Genomic DNA, 20708 nt, shown 5'->3' on the forward strand with positions numbered 1-20708 from the left:
AGAACAATGGAAGAGTTCCGACGCATTTTTAAAGGTCAGCGGAATTCCGAGAACAATGTAAGAGATCTGAAGCATTTTTAAACTTCAGCAGAATTTCGAGAGCAATGGAAGAGTTCCGACGCATTTTTAAAGGTCAGCGGAATTCCGAGAACAATGTAAGAGTTCCGAAGCATTTTTAAACATCAGCGGAATTCCGAGAAAAATGGAAGAGTTCCGAAGCATTTTTAAATGTCAGCAGAATTCTCAGAACAATGGAAGAGTTCTGATGCATTTTTAAACTGCAGCGGAATTCCTAGAACAATGGAAGAGTTCCGAAGCATTTTTAAACGTCAGCGGAATTCTCAGAACAATGGAAGAGTTCCGACGCATTTTTAAACGTCAGCGGAATTCCGAGAACAATGGAAGAGTTCCGAAGCATTTTTAAACTTCAGCGAAATTCCGAGAACAATGGAAGAGTTCCGAAGCATTTTTAAATGTCAGCGGAATGCCGAGAACAATGGAAGAGTTCCGACGCATTTTTAAAGGTCAGCGGAATTCCGAGAACAATGTAAGAGATCTGAAGCATTTTTAAACTTCAGCAGAATTTCGAGAGCAATGGAAGAGTTCCGACGCATTTTTAAAGGTCAGCGGAATTCCGAGAACAATGTAAGAGTTCCGAAGCATTTTTAAACTTCAGCGGAATTCCGAGAAAAATGGAAGAGTTGCGAAGCATTTTTAACTTCAGCAGAATTCCGAGAACAATGGAAGAGTTCCGAAGCATTTTTAAACGTCAGCAGTATTCTCAGAACAATGGAAGAGCTCCAAAGCATTTTTAAACTTCAGCAGAATTCCGAGAAAAATGGAAGAGTTCCGAAGCATTTTTAAACTGCAGCGGAATTCCTAGAACAATGGAAGAGTTCTGATGCATTTTTAAACTTCAGCGGAATTTCTAGAACAATACAAGAGTTCCGAAGCATTTTTAAACGTCAGCGGAATTCCGAGAACAAAGGAAGAGTTCTGAAGCATTTTTGATATTCAGCGGAATTCCGACAACAGTGGAAGAGTTCCGACGCATTTTTAAACGTCAACGGAATTCCGAGAACAATGGAAGAGTTCCGAAGCATTTTTAAACGTCAGCGGAATGCCGAGAAAAATGGAAGAGTTCCGAAGCATTTTTAAACTTCAGCAGAATTCCGAGAACAGTGGAAGAGTTCCGAAGCATTTTTAAACATCAGCGGAATTCCGAGAACAAAGGAAGAGTTCCGAAGCATTTTTAAACGTCAGCGGAATGCCGAGAACAATGGAAGAGTTCTGACGCATTTTTAAACGTCAGCGGAATTCCGAGAACAATGGAAGAGTTCCGAAGCATTTTTAATCTTCAGCGGAATTCCGAGAACAATGGAACAGTGCCGAAGCATTTTTAACTTCAGCGGAATTCCGAGAACAATGGAAGAGTTCCGAAGCATTTTTAAACTTCAGCAGAATTCCGAGAACAGTGGAAGAGTTCCGAAGCATTTTTAAACATCAGCGGAATTCCGAGAACAATGGAAGAGTTCCGAAGCATTTTTAAACTGCAGCGGAATTCCTAGAACAATGGAAGAGTTCTGATGCATTTTTAAACTGCAGCGGAATTCCTAGAACAATGGAAGAGTTCCGAAGCATTTTTAAACTTCAGCGGAATTCCAAGAAAAATGGAAGAGTTCCGAAGCATTTTTAAATGTCAGCAGAATTCTCAGAACAATGGAAGTGTTACGAAGCATTTTTAAACTTCAGCAGAATTCCGAGAACAATGGAAGAGTTCCGAAGCATTTTTAAACTTCAGCGGAATTCCGAGAACAATGGAAGAGTTCCGAAGCATTTTTAAATGTCAGCGGAATGCCGAGAACAATGGAAGAGTTCCGACGCATTTTTAAAGGTCAGCGGAATTCCGAGAACAATGGAAGAGTTCCGAAGCATTTTTAAACGTCAGCGGAATGCCGAGAAAAATGGAAGAGTTCCGAAGCATTTTTAAACTTCAGCGGAATTCCGAGAACAGTGGAAGAGTTCCGAAGCATTTTTAAACATCAGCGGAATTCCGAGAACAAAGGAAGAGTTCCGAAGCATTTTTGATCTTCAGCGGAATTCCGAGAACAATGGAAGAGTTCCGAAGCATTTTTAAACGTCAGCGGAATGCCGAGAAAAATGGAAGAGTTCCGAAGCATTTTTAAACTTCAGCGGAATTCTCAGAACAATGGAAGTGTTCCGAAGCATTTTTAAACTTCAGCAGAATTCTGAGAACAATGGAAGAGTTCCGACGCATTTTTAAACGTCAGCGGAATTCCGAGAACAATGGAAGAGTTCCGAAGCATTTTTAAACTTCAGCGGAATTCCGAGAACAATGGAAGAGTTCCGAAGCATTTTTAAATGTCAGCGGAATGCCGAGAACAATGGAAGAGTTCCGACGCATTTTTAAACGTCAACGGAATTCCGAGAACAATGGAAGAGTTCCGAAGCATTTTTAAACGTCAGCGGAATGCCGAGAAAAATGGAAGAGTTCCGAAGCATTTTTAAACTTCAGCGGAATTCCGAGAACAGTGGAAGAGTTCCGAAGCATTTTTAAACATCAGCGGAATTCCGAGAACAAAGGAAGAGTTCCGAAGCATTTTTGATCTTCAGCGGAATTCCGAGAACAATGGAAGAGTTCCGAAGCATTTTTAAACGTCAGCGGAATGCCGAGAAAAATGGAAGAGTTCCGAAGCATTTTTAAACTGCAGCGGAATTCCTAGAACAATGGAAGAGTTCTGATGCATTTTTAAACTGCAGCGGAATTCCTAGAACAATGGAAGAGTTCCGAAGCATTTTTAAACTTCAGCGGAATTCCAAGAAAAATGGAAGAGTTCCGAAGCATTTTTAAATGTCAGCAGAATTCTCAGAACAATGGAAGTGTTACGAAGCATTTTTAAACTTCAGCAGAATTCCGAGAACAATGGAAGAGTTCCGAAGCATTTTTAAACTTCAGCGGAATTCCGAGAACAGTGGAAGAGTTCCGAAGCATTTTTAAACATCAGCGGAATTCCGAGAACAAAGGAAGAGTTCCGAAGCATTTTTGATCTTCAGCGGAATTCCGAGAACAATGGAAGAGTTCCGAAGCATTTTTAAACGTCAGCGGAATGCCGAGAACAATGGAAGAGTTCCGACGCATTTTTAAACGTCAGCGGAATTCCGAGAACAATGGAAGAGTTCCGAAGTATTTTTAAACTTCAGCGGAATTCCGAGAACAATGGAAGAGTTCCGAAGCATTTTTAAATGTCAGCGGAATGCCGAGAACAATGGAAGAGTTCCGACGCATTTTTAGACGTCAACGGAATTCCGAGAACAATGGAAGAGTTCCGAAGTATTTTTAAACTTCAGCGGAATTCCGAGAACAATGGAAGAGTTCCGAAGCATTTTTAAACTTCAGCGGAATTCCGAGAACAATGGAAGAGTTCCGAAGCATTTTTAAATGTCAGCGGAATGCCGAGAACAATGGAAGAGTTCCGACGCATTTTTAAAGGTCAGCGGAATTCCGAGAACAATGTAAGAGATCTGAAGCATTTTTAAACTTCAGCAGAATTTCGAGAGCAATGGAAGAGTTCCGACGCATTTTTAAAGGTCAGCGGAATTCCGAGAACAATGTAAGAGTTCCGAAGCATTTTTAAACTTCAGTGGAATTCCGAGAAAAATGGAAGAGTTGCGAAGCATTTTTAACTTCAGCAGAATTCCGAGAACAATGGAAGAGTTCCGAAGCATTTTTAAACGTCAGCAGTATTCTCAGAACAATGGAAGAGCTCCAAAGCATTTTTAAACTTCAGCAGAATTCCGAGAAAAATGGAAGAGTTCCGAAGCATTTTTAAACTGCAGCGGAATTCCTAGAACAATGGAAGAGTTCTGATGCATTTTTAAACTTCAGCGGAATTTCTAGAACAATACAAGAGTTCCGAAGCATTTTAAAATTTCAGCAGAATTCCGAGAACAGTGGAAGAGTTCCGAAGCATTTTTAAACTTTAGCAGAATTCCGAGAACAATGGAGGCGTTCCGAAGCATTTTTAAACGTCAGCGGAATTCTCAGAACAATGGAAGTGTTCCGAATCATTTTTAAACTTCAGCAGAATTCCAAGAACAATGGAAGAGTTCCGAAGCATTTTTAAACGTCAGCGGAATGCCGAGAAAAATGGAAGAGTTCCGAAGCATTTTTAAACTTCAGCAGAATTCCGAGAACAGTGGAAGAGTTCCGAAGCATTTTTAAACATCAGCGGAATTCCGAGAACAAAGGAAGAGTTCTGAAGCATTTTTGATATTCAGCGGAATTCCGAGAACAGTGGAAGAGTTCCGACGCATTTTTAAACGTCAACGGAATTCCGAGAACAATGGAAGAGTTCCGAAGCATTTTTAAACGTCAGCGGAATGCCGAGAAAAATGGAAGAGTTCCGAAGCATTTTTAAACTTCAGCAGAATTCCGAGAACAGTGGAAGAGTTCCGAAGCATTTTTAAACATCAGCGGAATTCCGAGAACAAAGGAAGAGTTCCGAAGCATTTTTAAACGTCAGCGGAATGCCGAGAACAATGGAAGAGTTCTGACGCATTTTTAAACGTCAGCGGAATTCCGAGAACAATGGAAGAGTTCCGAAGCATTTTTAAACGTCAGCGGAATTCTGAGAACAATGGAAGAGTTCCGAAGCATTTTTAATCTTCAGCGGAATTCCGAGAACAATGGAACAGTGCCGAAGCATTTTTAACTTCAGCGGAATTCCGAGAACAATGGAAGAGTTCCAAAGCAATTTTAAACTTCAGCGGAATTCCGAGAACAATGGAAGAGTTCCGAAGCATTTTTAAACTGCAGCGGAATTCCTAGAACAATGGAAGAGTTCTGATGCATTTTTAAACTGCAGCGGAATTCCTAGAACATTGGAAGAGTTCCGAAGCATTTTTAAACTTCAGCGGAATTCCAAGAAAAATGGAAGAGTTCCGAAGCATTTTTAAATGTCAGCAGAATTCTCAGAACAATGGAAGTGTTACGAAGCATTTTTAAACTTCAGCAGAATTCCGAGAACAATGGAAGAGTTCCGAAGCATTTTTAAACTTCAGCGGAATTCCGAGAACAAAGGAAGAGTTCCGAAGCATTTTTAAACGTCAGCGGAATGCCGAGAAAAATGGAAGAGTTCCGAAGCATTTTTAAACTTCAGCAGAATTCTGAGAACAGTGGAAGAGTTCCGAAGCATTTTTAAACATCAGCGGAATTCCGAGAAAAATGGAAGAGTTCCGAAGCATTTTTAAATGTCAGCAGAATTCTCAGAACAATGGAAGAGTTCTGATGCATTTTTAAACTGCAGCGGAATTCCTAGAACAATGGAAGAGTTCCGAAGCATTTTTAAACGTCAGCGGAATTCTCAGAACAATGGAAGAGTTCCGACGCATTTTTAAACGTCAGCGGAATTCCGAGAACAATGGAAGAGTTCCGAAGCATTTTTAAACTTCAGCGAAATTCCGAGAACAATGGAAGAGTTCCGAAGCATTTTTAAATGTCAGCGGAATGCCGAGAACAATGGAAGAGTTCCGACGCATTTTTAAAGGTCAGCGGAATTCCGAGAACAATGTAAGAGATCTGAAGCATTTTTAAACTTCAGCAGAATTTCGAGAGCAATGGAAGAGTTCCGACGCATTTTTAAAGGTCAGCGGAATTCCGAGAACAATGTAAGAGTTCCGAAGCATTTTTAAACTTCAGCGGAATTCCGAGAAAAATGGAAGAGTTGCGAAGCATTTTTAACTTCAGCAGAATTCCGAGAACAATGGAAGAGTTCCGAAGCATTTTTAAACGTCAGCAGTATTCTCAGAACAATGGAAGAGCTCCAAAGCATTTTTAAACTTCAGCAGAATTCCGAGAAAAATGGAAGAGTTCCGAAGCATTTTTAAACTGCAGCGGAATTCCTAGAACAATGGAAGAGTTCTGATGCATTTTTAAACTTCAGCGGAATTTCTAGAACAATACAAGAGTTCCGAAGCATTTTTAAACGTCAGCGGAATTCCGAGAACAAAGGAAGAGTTCTGAAGCATTTTTGATATTCAGCGGAATTCCGACAACAGTGGAAGAGTTCCGACGCATTTTTAAACGTCAACGGAATTCCGAGAACAATGGAAGAGTTCCGAAGCATTTTTAAACGTCAGCGGAATGCCGAGAAAAATGGAAGAGTTCCGAAGCATTTTTAAACTTCAGCAGAATTCCGAGAACAGTGGAAGAGTTCCGAAGCATTTTTAAACATCAGCGGAATTCCGAGAACAAAGGAAGAGTTCCGAAGCATTTTTAAACGTCAGCGGAATGCCGAGAACAATGGAAGAGTTCTGACGCATTTTTAAACGTCAGCGGAATTCCGAGAACAATGGAAGAGTTCCGAAGCATTTTTAATCTTCAGCGGAATTCCGAGAACAATGGAACAGTGCCGAAGCATTTTTAACTTCAGCGGAATTCCGAGAACAATGGAAGAGTTCCGAAGCATTTTTAAACTTCAGCAGAATTCCGAGAACAGTGGAAGAGTTCCGAAGCATTTTTAAACATCAGCGGAATTCCGAGAACAATGGAAGAGTTCCGAAGCATTTTTAAACTGCAGCGGAATTCCTAGAACAATGGAAGAGTTCTGATGCATTTTTAAACTGCAGCGGAATTCCTAGAACAATGGAAGAGTTCCGAAGCATTTTTAAACTTCAGCGGAATTCCAAGAAAAATGGAAGAGTTCCGAAGCATTTTTAAATGTCAGCAGAATTCTCAGAACAATGGAAGTGTTACGAAGCATTTTTAAACTTCAGCAGAATTCCGAGAACAATGGAAGAGTTCCGAAGCATTTTTAAACTTCAGCGGAATTCCGAGAACAATGGAAGAGTTCCGAAGCATTTTTAAATGTCAGCGGAATGCCGAGAACAATGGAAGAGTTCCGACGCATTTTTAAACGTCAACGGAATTCCGAGAACAATGGAAGAGTTCCGAAGCATTTTTAAACGTCAGCGGAATGCCGAGAAAAATGGAAGAGTTCCGAAGCATTTTTAAACTTCAGCGGAATTCCGAGAACAGTGGAAGAGTTCCGAAGCATTTTTAAACATCAGCGGAATTCCGAGAACAAAGGAAGAGTTCCGAAGCATTTTTGATCTTCAGCGGAATTCCGAGAACAATGGAAGAGTTCCGAAGCATTTTTAAACGTCAGCGGAATGCCGAGAAAAATGGAAGAGTTCCGAAGCATTTTTAAACTTCAGCGGAATTCTCAGAACAATGGAAGTGTTCCGAAGCATTTTTAAACTTCAGCAGAATTCTGAGAACAATGGAAGAGTTCCGACGCATTTTTAAACGTCAGCGGAATTCCGAGAACAATGGAAGAGTTCCGAAGCATTTTTAAACTTCAGCGGAATTCCGAGAACAATGGAAGAGTTCCGAAGCATTTTTAAATGTCAGCGGAATGCCGAGAACAATGGAAGAGTTCCGACGCATTTTTAAACGTCAACGGAATTCCGAGAACAATGGAAGAGTTCCGAAGCATTTTTAAACGTCAGCGGAATGCCGAGAAAAATGGAAGAGTTCCGAAGCATTTTTAAACTTCAGCGGAATTCCGAGAACAGTGGAAGAGTTCCGAAGCATTTTTAAACATCAGCGGAATTCCGAGAACAAAGGAAGAGTTCCGAAGCATTTTTGATCTTCAGCGGAATTCCGAGAACAATGGAAGAGTTCCGAAGCATTTTTAAACGTCAGCGGAATGCCGAGAAAAATGGAAGAGTTCCGAAGCATTTTTAAACTGCAGCGGAATTCCTAGAACAATGGAAGAGTTCTGATGCATTTTTAAACTGCAGCGGAATTCCTAGAACAATGGAAGAGTTCCGAAGCATTTTTAAACTTCAGCGGAATTCCAAGAAAAATGGAAGAGTTCCGAAGCATTTTTAAATGTCAGCAGAATTCTCAGAACAATGGAAGTGTTACGAAGCATTTTTAAACTTCAGCAGAATTCCGAGAACAATGGAAGAGTTCCGAAGCATTTTTAAACTTCAGCGGAATTCCGAGAACAGTGGAAGAGTTCCGAAGCATTTTTAAACATCAGCGGAATTCCGAGAACAAAGGAAGAGTTCCGAAGCATTTTTGATCTTCAGCGGAATTCCGAGAACAATGGAAGAGTTCCGAAGCATTTTTAAACGTCAGCGGAATGCCGAGAACAATGGAAGAGTTCCGACGCATTTTTAAACGTCAGCGGAATTCCGAGAACAATGGAAGAGTTCCGAAGTATTTTTAAACTTCAGCGGAATTCCGAGAACAATGGAAGAGTTCCGAAGCATTTTTAAATGTCAGCGGAATGCCGAGAACAATGGAAGAGTTCCGACGCATTTTTAGACGTCAACGGAATTCCGAGAACAATGGAAGAGTTCCGAAGTATTTTTAAACTTCAGCGGAATTCCGAGAACAATGGAAGAGTTCCGAAGCATTTTTAAACTTCAGCGGAATTCCGAGAACAATGGAAGAGTTCCGAAGCATTTTTAAATGTCAGCGGAATGCCGAGAACAATGGAAGAGTTCCGACGCATTTTTAAAGGTCAGCGGAATTCCGAGAACAATGTAAGAGATCTGAAGCATTTTTAAACTTCAGCAGAATTTCGAGAGCAATGGAAGAGTTCCGACGCATTTTTAAAGGTCAGCGGAATTCCGAGAACAATGTAAGAGTTCCGAAGCATTTTTAAACTTCAGTGGAATTCCGAGAAAAATGGAAGAGTTGCGAAGCATTTTTAACTTCAGCAGAATTCCGAGAACAATGGAAGAGTTCCGAAGCATTTTTAAACGTCAGCAGTATTCTCAGAACAATGGAAGAGCTCCAAAGCATTTTTAAACTTCAGCAGAATTCCGAGAAAAATGGAAGAGTTCCGAAGCATTTTTAAACTGCAGCGGAATTCCTAGAACAATGGAAGAGTTCTGATGCATTTTTAAACTTCAGCGGAATTTCTAGAACAATACAAGAGTTCCGAAGCATTTTAAAATTTCAGCAGAATTCCGAGAACAGTGGAAGAGTTCCGAAGCATTTTTAAACTTTAGCAGAATTCCGAGAACAATGGAGGCGTTCCGAAGCATTTTTAAACGTCAGCGGAATTCTCAGAACAATGGAAGTGTTCCGAATCATTTTTAAACTTCAGCAGAATTCCAAGAACAATGGAAGAGTTCCGAAGCATTTTTAAACGTCAGCGGAATGCCGAGAAAAATGGAAGAGTTCCGAAGCATTTTTAAACTTCAGCAGAATTCCGAGAACAGTGGAAGAGTTCCGAAGCATTTTTAAACATCAGCGGAATTCCGAGAACAAAGGAAGAGTTCTGAAGCATTTTTGATATTCAGCGGAATTCCGAGAACAGTGGAAGAGTTCCGACGCATTTTTAAACGTCAACGGAATTCCGAGAACAATGGAAGAGTTCCGAAGCATTTTTAAACGTCAGCGGAATGCCGAGAAAAATGGAAGAGTTCCGAAGCATTTTTAAACTTCAGCAGAATTCCGAGAACAGTGGAAGAGTTCCGAAGCATTTTTAAACATCAGCGGAATTCCGAGAACAAAGGAAGAGTTCCGAAGCATTTTTAAACGTCAGCGGAATGCCGAGAACAATGGAAGAGTTCTGACGCATTTTTAAACGTCAGCGGAATTCCGAGAACAATGGAAGAGTTCCGAAGCATTTTTAAACGTCAGCGGAATTCTGAGAACAATGGAAGAGTTCCGAAGCATTTTTAATCTTCAGCGGAATTCCGAGAACAATGGAACAGTGCCGAAGCATTTTTAACTTCAGCGGAATTCCGAGAACAATGGAAGAGTTCCAAAGCAATTTTAAACTTCAGCGGAATTCCGAGAACAATGGAAGAGTTCCGAAGCATTTTTAAACTGCAGCGGAATTCCTAGAACAATGGAAGAGTTCTGATGCATTTTTAAACTGCAGCGGAATTCCTAGAACAATGGAAGAGTTCCGAAGCATTTTTAAACTTCAGCGGAATTCCAAGAAAAATGGAAGAGTTCCGAAGCATTTTTAAATGTCAGCAGAATTCTCAGAACAATGGAAGTGTTACGAAGCATTTTTAAACTTCAGCAGAATTCCGAGAACAATGGAAGAGTTCCGAAGCATTTTTAAACTTCAGCGGAATTCCGAGAACAGTGGAAGAGTTCCGAAGCATTTTTAAACATCAGCGGAATTCCGAGAACAAAGGAAGAGTTCCGAAGCATTTTTGATCTTCAGCGGAATTCCGAGAACAATGGAAGAGTTCCGAAGCATTTTTAAACGTCAGCGGAATGCCGAGAACAATGGAAGAGTTCCGACGCATTTTTAAACGTCAGCGGAATTCCGAGAACAATGGAAGAGTTCCGAAGTATTTTTAAACTTCAGCGGAATTCCGAGAACAATGGAAGAGTTCCGAAGCATTTTTAAATGTCAGCGGAATGCCGAGAACAATGGAAGAGTTCCGAAGCATTTTTAAACGTCAGCGGAATGCCGAGAAAAATGGAAGAGTTCCGAAGCATTTTTAAACTTCAGCAGAATTCTGAGAACAGTGGAAGAGTTCCGAAGCATTTTTAAACATCAGCGGAATTCCGAGAAAAATGGAAGAGTTCCGAAGCATTTTTAAATGTCAGCAGAATTCTCAGAACAATGGAAGTGTTACGAAGCATTTTTAAACTTCAGCAGAATTCCGAGAACAATGGAAGAGTTCCGAAGCATTTTTAAACTTCAGCGAAATTCCGAGAACAATGGAAGAGTTCCGAAGCATTTTTAAACATCAGCGGAATTCCAAGAACAAAGGAGGAGTTTTGAAGCATTTTTGATCTTCAGCGGAATTCCTAGAACAATGGAAGAGTTCAGAACCATTTTTAAACTTCAGCGGAATTCCGAGAACAATGGAAGAGTTCCGAAGCATTTTAAACGTCAGCGGAATGCCGAGAAAAATGGAAGAGTTCCGAAGCATTTTTAAACTTCAGCAGAATTCCGAGAACAGTGGAAGAGTTCCGAAGCATTTTTAAACATCAGCGGAATTCCGAGAACAAAGGAAGAGTTCCGAAGCATTTTTAAACGTCAGCGGAATGCCGAGAACAATGGAAGAGTTCTGACGCATTTTTAAACGTCAGCGGAATTCCGAGAACAATGGAAGAGTTCCGAAGCATTTTTAATCTTCAGCGGAATTCCGAGAACAATGGAACAGTGCCGAAGCATTTTTAACTTCAGCGGAATTCCGAGAACAATGGAAGAGTTCCGAAGCATTTTTAAACTTCAGCAGAATTCCGAGAACAGTGGAAGAGTTCCGAAGCATTTTTAAACATCAGCGGAATTCCGAGAACAATGGAAGAGTTCCGAAGCATTTTTAAACTGCAGCGGAATTCCTAGAACAATGGAAGAGTTCTGATGCATTTTTAAACTGCAGCGGAATTCCTAGAACAATGGAAGAGTTCCGAAGCATTTTTAAACTTCAGCGGAATTCCAAGAAAAATGGAAGAGTTCCGAAGCATTTTTAAATGTCAGCAGAATTCTCAGAACAATGGAAGTGTTACGAAGCATTTTTAAACTTCAGCAGAATTCCGAGAACAATGGAAGAGTTCCGAAGCATTTTTAAACTTCAGCGGAATTCCGAGAACAATGGAAGAGTTCCGAAGCATTTTTAAATGTCAGCGGAATGCCGAGAACAATGGAAGAGTTCCGACGCATTTTTAAACGTCAACGGAATTCCGAGAACAATGGAAGAGTTCCGAAGCATTTTTAAACGTCAGCGGAATGCCGAGAAAAATGGAAGAGTTCCGAAGCATTTTTAAACTTCAGCGGAATTCCGAGAACAGTGGAAGAGTTCCGAAGCATTTTTAAACATCAGCGGAATTCCGAGAACAAAGGAAGAGTTCCGAAGCATTTTTGATCTTCAGCGGAATTCCGAGAACAATGGAAGAGTTCCGAAGCATTTTTAAACGTCAGCGGAATGCCGAGAAAAATGGAAGAGTTCCGAAGCATTTTTAAACTTCAGCGGAATTCTCAGAACAATGGAAGTGTTCCGAAGCATTTTTAAACTTCAGCAGAATTCTGAGAACAATGGAAGAGTTCCGACGCATTTTTAAACGTCAGCGGAATTCCGAGAACAATGGAAGAGTTCCGAAGCATTTTTAAACTTCAGCGGAATTCCGAGAACAATGGAAGAGTTCCGAAGCATTTTTAAATGTCAGCGGAATGCCGAGAACAATGGAAGAGTTCCGACGCATTTTTAAACGTCAACGGAATTCCGAGAACAATGGAAGAGTTCCGAAGCATTTTTAAACGTCAGCGGAATGCCGAGAAAAATGGAAGAGTTCCGAAGCATTTTTAAACTTCAGCGGAATTCCGAGAACAGTGGAAGAGTTCCGAAGCATTTTTAAACATCAGCGGAATTCCGAGAACAAAGGAAGAGTTCCGAAGCATTTTTGATCTTCAGCGGAATTCCGAGAACAATGGAAGAGTTCTGAAGCATTTTTAAACGTCAGCGGAATGCCGAGAAAAATGGAAGAGTTCCGAAGCATTTTTAAACTGCAGCGGAATTCCTAGAACAATGGAAGAGTTCTGATGCATTTTTAAACTGCAGCGGAATTCCTAGAACAATGGAAGAGTTCCGAAGCATTTTTAAACTTCAGCGGAATTCCAAGAAAAATGGAAGAGTTCCGAAGCATTTTTAAATGTCAGCAGAATTCTCAGAACAATGGAAGTGTTACGAAGCATTTTTAAACTTCAGCAGAATTCCGAGAACAATGGAAGAGTTCCGAAGCATTTTTAAACTTCAGCGGAATTCCGAGAACAGTGGAAGAGTTCCGAAGCATTTTTAAACATCAGCGGAATTCCGAGAACAAAGGAAGAGTTCCGAAGCATTTTTGATCTTCAGCGGAATTCCGAGAACAATGGAAGAGTTCCGAAGCATTTTTAAACGTCAGCGGAATGCCGAGAACAATGGAAGAGTTCCGACGCATTTTTAAACGTCAGCGGAATTCCGAGAACAATGGAAGAGTTCCGAAGTATTTTTAAACTTCAGCGGAATTCCGAGAACAATGGAAGAGTTCCGAAGCATTTTTAAATGTCAGCGGAATGCCGAGAACAATGGAAGAGTTCCGACGCATTTTTAGACGTCAACGGAATTCCGAGAACAATGGAAGAGTTCCGAAGTATTTTTAAACTTCAGCGGAATTCCGAGAACAATGGAAGAGTTCCGAAGCATTTTTAAACTTCAGCGGAATTCCGAGAACAATGGAAGAGTTCCGAAGCATTTTTAAATGTCAGCGGAATGCCGAGAACAATGGAAGAGTTCCGACGCATTTTTAAAGGTCAGCGGAATTCCGAGAACAATGTAAGAGATCTGAAGCATTTTTAAACTTCAGCAGAATTTCGAGAGCAATGGAAGAGTTCCGACGCATTTTTAAAGGTCAGCGGAATTCCGAGAACAATGTAAGAGTTCCGAAGCATTTTTAAACTTCAGTGGAATTCCGAGAAAAATGGAAGAGTTGCGAAGCATTTTTAACTTCAGCAGAATTCCGAGAACAATGGAAGAGTTCCGAAGCATTTTTAAACGTCAGCAGTATTCTCAGAACAATGGAAGAGCTCCAAAGCATTTTTAAACTTCAGCAGAATTCCGAGAAAAATGGAAGAGTTCCGAAGCATTTTTAAACTGCAGCGGAATTCCTAGAACAATGGAAGAGTTCTGATGCATTTTTAAACTTCAGCGGAATTTCTAGAACAATACAAGAGTTCCGAAGCATTTTAAAATTTCAGCAGAATTCCGAGAACAGTGGAAGAGTTCCGAAGCATTTTTAAACTTTAGCAGAATTCCGAGAACAATGGAGGCGTTCCGAAGCATTTTTAAACGTCAGCGGAATTCTCAGAACAATGGAAGTGTTCCGAATCATTTTTAAACTTCAGCAGAATTCCAAGAACAATGGAAGAGTTCCGAAGCATTTTTAAACGTCAGCGGAATGCCGAGAAAAATGGAAGAGTTCCGAAGCATTTTTAAACTTCAGCAGAATTCCGAGAACAGTGGAAGAGTTCCGAAGCATTTTTAAACATCAGCGGAATTCCGAGAACAAAGGAAGAGTTCTGAAGCATTTTTGATATTCAGCGGAATTCCGAGAACAGTGGAAGAGTTCCGACGCATTTTTAAACGTCAACGGAATTCCGAGAACAATGGAAGAGTTCCGAAGCATTTTTAAACGTCAGCGGAATGCCGAGAAAAATGGAAGAGTTCCGAAGCATTTTTAAACTTCAGCAGAATTCCGAGAACAGTGGAAGAGTTCCGAAGCATTTTTAAACATCAGCGGAATTCCGAGAACAAAGGAAGAGTTCCGAAGCATTTTTAAACGTCAGCGGAATGCCGAGAACAATGGAAGAGTTCTGACGCATTTTTAAACGTCAGCGGAATTCCGAGAACAATGGAAGAGTTCCGAAGCATTTTTAAACGTCAGCGGAATTCTGAGAACAATGGAAGAGTTCCGAAGCATTTTTAATCTTCAGCGGAATTCCGAGAACAATGGAACAGTGCCGAAGCATTTTTAACTTCAGCGGAATTCCGAGAACAATGGAAGAGTTCCAAAGCAATTTTAAACTTCAGCGGAATTCCGAGAACAATGGAAGAGTTCCGAAGCATTTTTAAACTGCAGCGGAATTCCTAGAACAATGGAAGAGTTCTGATGCATTTTTAAACTGCAGCGGAATTCCTAGAACAATGGAAGAGTTCCGAAGCATTTTTAAACTTCAGCGGAATTCCAAGAAAAATGGAAGAGTTCCGAAGCATTTTTAAATGTCAGCAGAATTCTCAGAACAATGGAAGTGTTACGAAGCATTTTTAAACTTCAGCAGAATTCCGAGAACAATGGAAGAGTTCCGAAGCATTTTTAAACTTCAGCGGAATTCCGAGAACAGTGGAAGAGTTCCGAAGCATTTTTAAACATCAGCGGAATTCCGAGAACAAAGGAAGAGTTCCGAAGCATTTTTGATCTTCAGCGGAATTCCGAGAACAATGGAAGAGTTCCGAAGCATTTTTAAACGTCAGCGGAATGCCGAGAACAATGGAAGAGTTCCGACGCATTTTTAAACGTCAGCGGAATTCCGAGAACAATGGAAGAGTTCCGAAGTATTTTTAAACTTCAGCGGAATTCCGAGAACAATGGAAGAGTTCCGAAGCATTTTTAAATGTCAGCGGAATGCCGAGAACAATGGAAGAGTTCCGAAGCATTTTTAAACGTCAGCGGAATGCCGAGAAAAATGGAAGAGTTCCGAAGCATTTTTAAACTTCAGCAGAATTCTGAGAACAGTGGAAGAGTTCCGAAGCATTTTTAAACATCAGCGGAATTCCGAGAAAAATGGAAGAGTTCCGAAGCATTTTTAAATGTCAGCAGAATTCTCAGAACAATGGAAGTGTTACGAAGCATTTTTAAACTTCAGCAGAATTCCGAGAACAATGGAAGAGTTCCGAAGCATTTTTAAACTTCAGCGAAATTCCGAGAACAATGGAAGAGTTCCGAAGCATTTTTAAACATCAGCGGAATTCCAAGAACAAAGGAGGAGTTTTGAAGCATTTTTGATCTTCAGCGGAATTCCTAGAACAATGGAAGAGTTCAGAACCATTTTTAAACTTCAGCGGAATTCCGAGAACAATGGAAGAGTTCCGAAGCATTTTAAACGTCAGCGGAATGCCGAGAAAAATGGAAGAGTTCCGAAGCATTTTTAAACTGCAGCGGAATTCCTAGAACAATGGAAGAGTTCTGATGCATTTTTAAACTGCAGCGGAATTCCTAGAACAATGGAAGAGTTCCGAAGCATTTTTAAACGTCAGCGGAATTCTCAGAACAATGGAAGTGTTCCGAAGCATTTTTAAACTTCAGCAGAATTCTGAGAACAATGGAAGAGTTCCGACGCATTTTTAAACGTCATCGGAATTCCGAGAACAATGGAAGAGTTCCGAAGCATTTTTAAACTTCAGCGGAATTCCAAGAAAAATGGAAGAGTTCCGAAGCATTTTTAAATGTCAGCAGAATTCTCAGAACAATGGAAGTGTTACGAAGCATTTTTAAACTTCAGCAGAATTCCGAGAACAATGGAAGAGTTCCGAAGCATTTTTAAACTTCAGCGGAATTCCGAGAACAGTGGAAGAGTTCCGAAGCATTTTTAAACATCAGCGGAATTCCGAGAACAAAGGAAGAGTTCCGAAGCATTTTTGATCTTCAGCGGAATTCTGAGAACAATGGAAGAGTTCCGAAGCATTTTTAAACGTCAGCGGAATTCTCAGAACAATGGAAGTGTTCCGAAGCATTTTTAAACGTCAGCGGAATTCTCAAAACAATGGAAGTGTTCCGAAGCATTTTTAAACTTCAGCAGAATTCCGAGAACAGTGGAAGAGTTCCGAAGCATTTTTAAACTTTAGCAGAATTCCGAGAACAATGGAGGCGTTCCGAAGCATTTTTAAACGTCAGCGGAATTCTCAGAACAATGGAAGTGTTCCGAAGCATTTTTAAACTTCAGCAGAATTCCAAGAACAATGGAAGAGTTCCGAAGCATTTTTAAACTTCAGCAGTATTCCAAGAACAATGGAAGAGTTCCGAAGCATTTTTAAACTTCAGTGGAATTCCGAGAACAATGGAAGAGTTCCGAAGCATTTTTGATATTCAGCGGAATTCCGAGAACAGTGGAAGAGTTCCGACGCATTTTTAAACGTCAGCGGAATTCCTAGAACAATGGAAGAGTTCCGAAGCATTTTTAAACTTCAGCGGAATTCCAAGAAAAATGGAAGAGTTCCGAAGCATTTTTAAATGTCAGCAGAATTCTCAGAACAATGGAAGTGTTACGAAGCATTTTTAAACTTCAGCAGAATTCCGAGAACAATGGAAGAGTTCCGAAGCATTTTTAAACTTCAGCGGAATTCCGAGAACAGTGGAAGAGTTCCGAAGCATTTTTAAACATCAGCGGAATTCCGAGAACAAAGGAAGAGTTCCGAAGCATTTTTGATCTTCAGCGGAATTCCGAGAACAATGGAAGAGTTCCGAAGGATTTTTAAACGTCAGCGGAATGCCGAGAACAATGGAAGAGTTCCGACGCATTTTTAAACGTCAGCGGAATTCCGAGAACAATGGAAGAGTTCCGAAGCATTTTTAAATGTCAGCGGAATGCCGAGAACAATGGAAGAGTTCCGACGCATTTTTAAACGTCAACGGAATTCCGAGAACAATGGAAGAGTTCCGAAGCATTTTTAAACGTCAGCGGAATGCCGAGAAAAATGGAAGAGTTCCGAAGCATTTTTAAACTTCAGCAGAATTCCGAGAACAGTGGAAGAGTTCCGAAGCATTTTTAAACATCAGCGGAATTCCGAGAACAAAGGAAGAGTTCCGAAGCATTTTTAAACGTCAGCGGAATGCCGAGAACAATGGAAGAGTTCTGACGCATTTTTAAACGTCAGCGGAATTCCGAGAACAATGGAAGAGTTCCGAAGCATTTTTAATCTTCAGCGGAATTCCGAGAACAATGGAACAGTGCCGAAGCATTTTTAACTTCAGCGGAATTCCGAGAACAATGGAAGAGTTCCGAAGCATTTTTAAACTTCAGCAGAATTCCGAGAACAGTGGAAGAGTTCCGAAGCATTTTTAAACATCAGCGGAATTCCGAGAACAATGGAAGAGTTCCGAAGCATTTTTAAACTGCAGCGGAATTCCTAGAACAATGGAAGAGTTCTGATGCATTTTTAAACTGCAGCGGAATTCCTAGAACAATGGAAGAGTTCCGAAGCATTTTTAAACTTCAGCGGAATTCCAAGAAAAATGGAAGAGTTCCGAAGCATTTTTAAATGTCAGCAGAATTCTCAGAACAATGGAAGTGTTACGAAGCATTTTTAAACTTCAGCAGAATTCCGAGAACAATGGAAGAGTTCCGAAGCATTTTTAAACTTCAGCGGAATTCCGAGAACAATGGAAGAGTTCCGAAGCATTTTTAAATGTCAGCGGAATGCCGAGAACAATGGAAGAGTTCCGACGCATTTTTAAACGTCAACGGAATTCCGAGAACAATGGAAGAGTTCCGAAGCATTTTTAAACGTCAGCGGAATGCCGAGAAAAATGGAAGAGTTCCGAAGCATTTTTAAACTTCAGCGGAATTCCGAGAACAGTGGAAGAGTTCCGAAGCATTTTTAAACATCAGCGGAATTCCGAGAACAAAGGAAGAGTTCCGAAGCATTTTTGATCTTCAGCGGAATTCCGAGAACAATGGAAGAGTTCCGAAGCATTTTTAAACGTCAGCGGAATGCCGAGAAAAATGGAAGAGTTCCGAAGCATTTTTAAACTTCAGCGGAATTCTCAGAACAATGGAAGTGTTCCGAAGCATTTTTAAACTTCAGCGGAATTCTGAGAACAATGGAAGAGTTCCGACGCATTTTTAAACGTCAGCGGAATTCCGAGAACAATGGAAGAGTTCCGAAGCATTTTTAAACTTCAGCGGAATTCCGAGAACAATGGAAGAGTTCCGAAGCATTTTTAAATGTCAGCGGAATGCCGAGAACAATGGAAGAGTTCCGACGCATTTTTAAACGTCAACGGAATTCCGAGAACAATGGAAGAGTTCCGAAGCATTTTTAAACGTCAGCGGAATGCCGAGAAAAATGGAAGAGTTCCGAAGCATTTTTAAACTTCAGCGGAATTCCGAGAACAGTGGAAGAGTTCCGAAGCATTTTTAAACATCAGCGGAATTCCGAGAACAAAGGAAGAGTTCCGAAGCATTTTTGATCTTCAGCGGAATTCCGAGAACAATGGAAGAGTTCCGAAGCATTTTTAAACGTCAGCGGAATGCCGAGAAAAATGGAAGAGTTCCGAAGCATTTTTAAACTGCAGCGGAATTCCTAGAACAATGGAAGAGTTCTGATGCATTTTTAAACTGCAGCGGAATTCCTAGAACAATGGAAGAGTTCCGAAGCATTTTTAAACTTCAGCGGAATTCCAAGAAAAATGGAAGAGTTCCGAAGCATTTTTAAATGTCAGCAGAATTCTCAGAACAATGGAAGTGTTACGAAGCATTTTTAAACTTCAGCAGAATTCCGAGAACAATGGAAGAGTTCCGAAGCATTTTTAAACTTCAGCGGAATTCCGAGAACAGTGGAAGAGTTCCGAAGCATTTTTAAACATCAGCGGAATTCCGAGAACAAAGGAAGAGTTCCGAAGCATTTTTGATCTTCAGCGGAATTCCGAGAACAATGGAAGAGTTCCGAAGCATTTTTAAACGTCAGCGGAATGCCGAGAACAATGGAAGAGTTCCGACGCATTTTTAAACGTCAGCGGAATTCCGAGAACAATGGAAGAGTTCCGAAGTATTTTTAAACTTCAGCGGAATTCCGAGAACAATGGAAGAGTTCCGAAGCATTTTTAAATGTCAGCGGAATGCCGAGAACAATGGAAGAGTTCCGACGCATTTTTAGACGTCAACGGAATTCCGAGAACAATGGAAGAGTTCCGAAGTATTTTTAAACTTCAGCGGAATTCCGAGAACAATGGAAGAGTTCCGAAGCATTTTTAAACTTCAGCGGAATTCCGAGAACAATGGAAGAGTTCCGAAGCATTTTTAAATGTCAGCGGAATGCCGAGAACAATGGAAGAGTTCCGACGCATTTTTAAAGGTCAGCGGAATTCCGAGAACAATGTAAGAGATCTGAAGCATTTTTAAACTTCAGCAGAATTTCGAGAGCAATGGAAGAGTTCCGACGCATTTTTAAAGGTCAGCGGAATTCCGAGAACAATGTAAGAGTTCCGAAGCATTTTTAAACTTCAGTGGAATTCCGAGAAAAATGGAAGAGTTGCGAAGCATTTTTAACTTCAGCAGAATTCCGAGAACAATGGAAGAGTTCCGAAGCATTTTTAAACGTCAGCAGTATTCTCAGAACAATGGAAGAGCTCCAAAGCATTTTTAAACTTCAGCAGAATTCCGAGAAAAATGGAAGAGTTCCGAAGCATTTTTAAACTGCAGCGGAATTCCTAGAACAATGGAAGATTTCTGATGCATTTTTAAACTTCAGCGGAATTTCTAGAACAATACAAGAGTTCCGAAGCATTTTAAAATTTCAGCAGAATTCCGAGAACAGTGGAAGAGTTCCGAAGCATTTTTAAACTTTAGCAGAATTCCGAGAACAATGGAGGCGTTCCGAAGCATTTTTAAACGTCAGCGGAATTCTCAGAACAATGGAAGTGTTCCGAATCATTTTTAAACTTCAGCAGAATTCCAAGAACAATGGAAGAGTTCCGAAGCATTTTTAAACGTCAGCGGAATGCCGAGAAAAATGGAAGAGTTCCGAAGCATTTTTAAACTTCAGCAGAATTCCGAGAACAGTGGAAGAGTTCCGAAGCATTTTTAAACATCAGCGGAATTCCGAGAACAAAGGAAGAGTTCTGAAGCATTTTTGATATTCAGCGGAATTCCGAGAACAGTGGAAGAGTTCCGACGCATTTTTAAACGTCAACGGAATTCCGAGAACAATGGAAGAGTTCCGAAGCATTTTTAAACGTCAGCGGAATGCCGAGAAAAATGGAAGAGTTCCGAAGCATTTTTAAACTTCAGCAGAATTCCGAGAACAGTGGAAGAGTTCCGAAGCATTTTTAAACATCAGCGGAATTCCGAGAACAAAGGAAGAGTTCCGAAGCATTTTTAAACGTCAGCGGAATGCCGAGAACAATGGAAGAGTTCTGACGCATTTTTAAACGTCAGCGGAAT

Source organism: Phyllobates terribilis, unplaced genomic scaffold, assembly GCF_046119375.1.
Source record: "Phyllobates terribilis strain yellow unplaced genomic scaffold, ASM4611937v1 Scaffold_2__4_contigs__length_985480577, whole genome shotgun sequence".
NCBI classification, from domain to species: Eukaryota; Metazoa; Chordata; class Amphibia; order Anura; family Dendrobatidae; genus Phyllobates; species Phyllobates terribilis.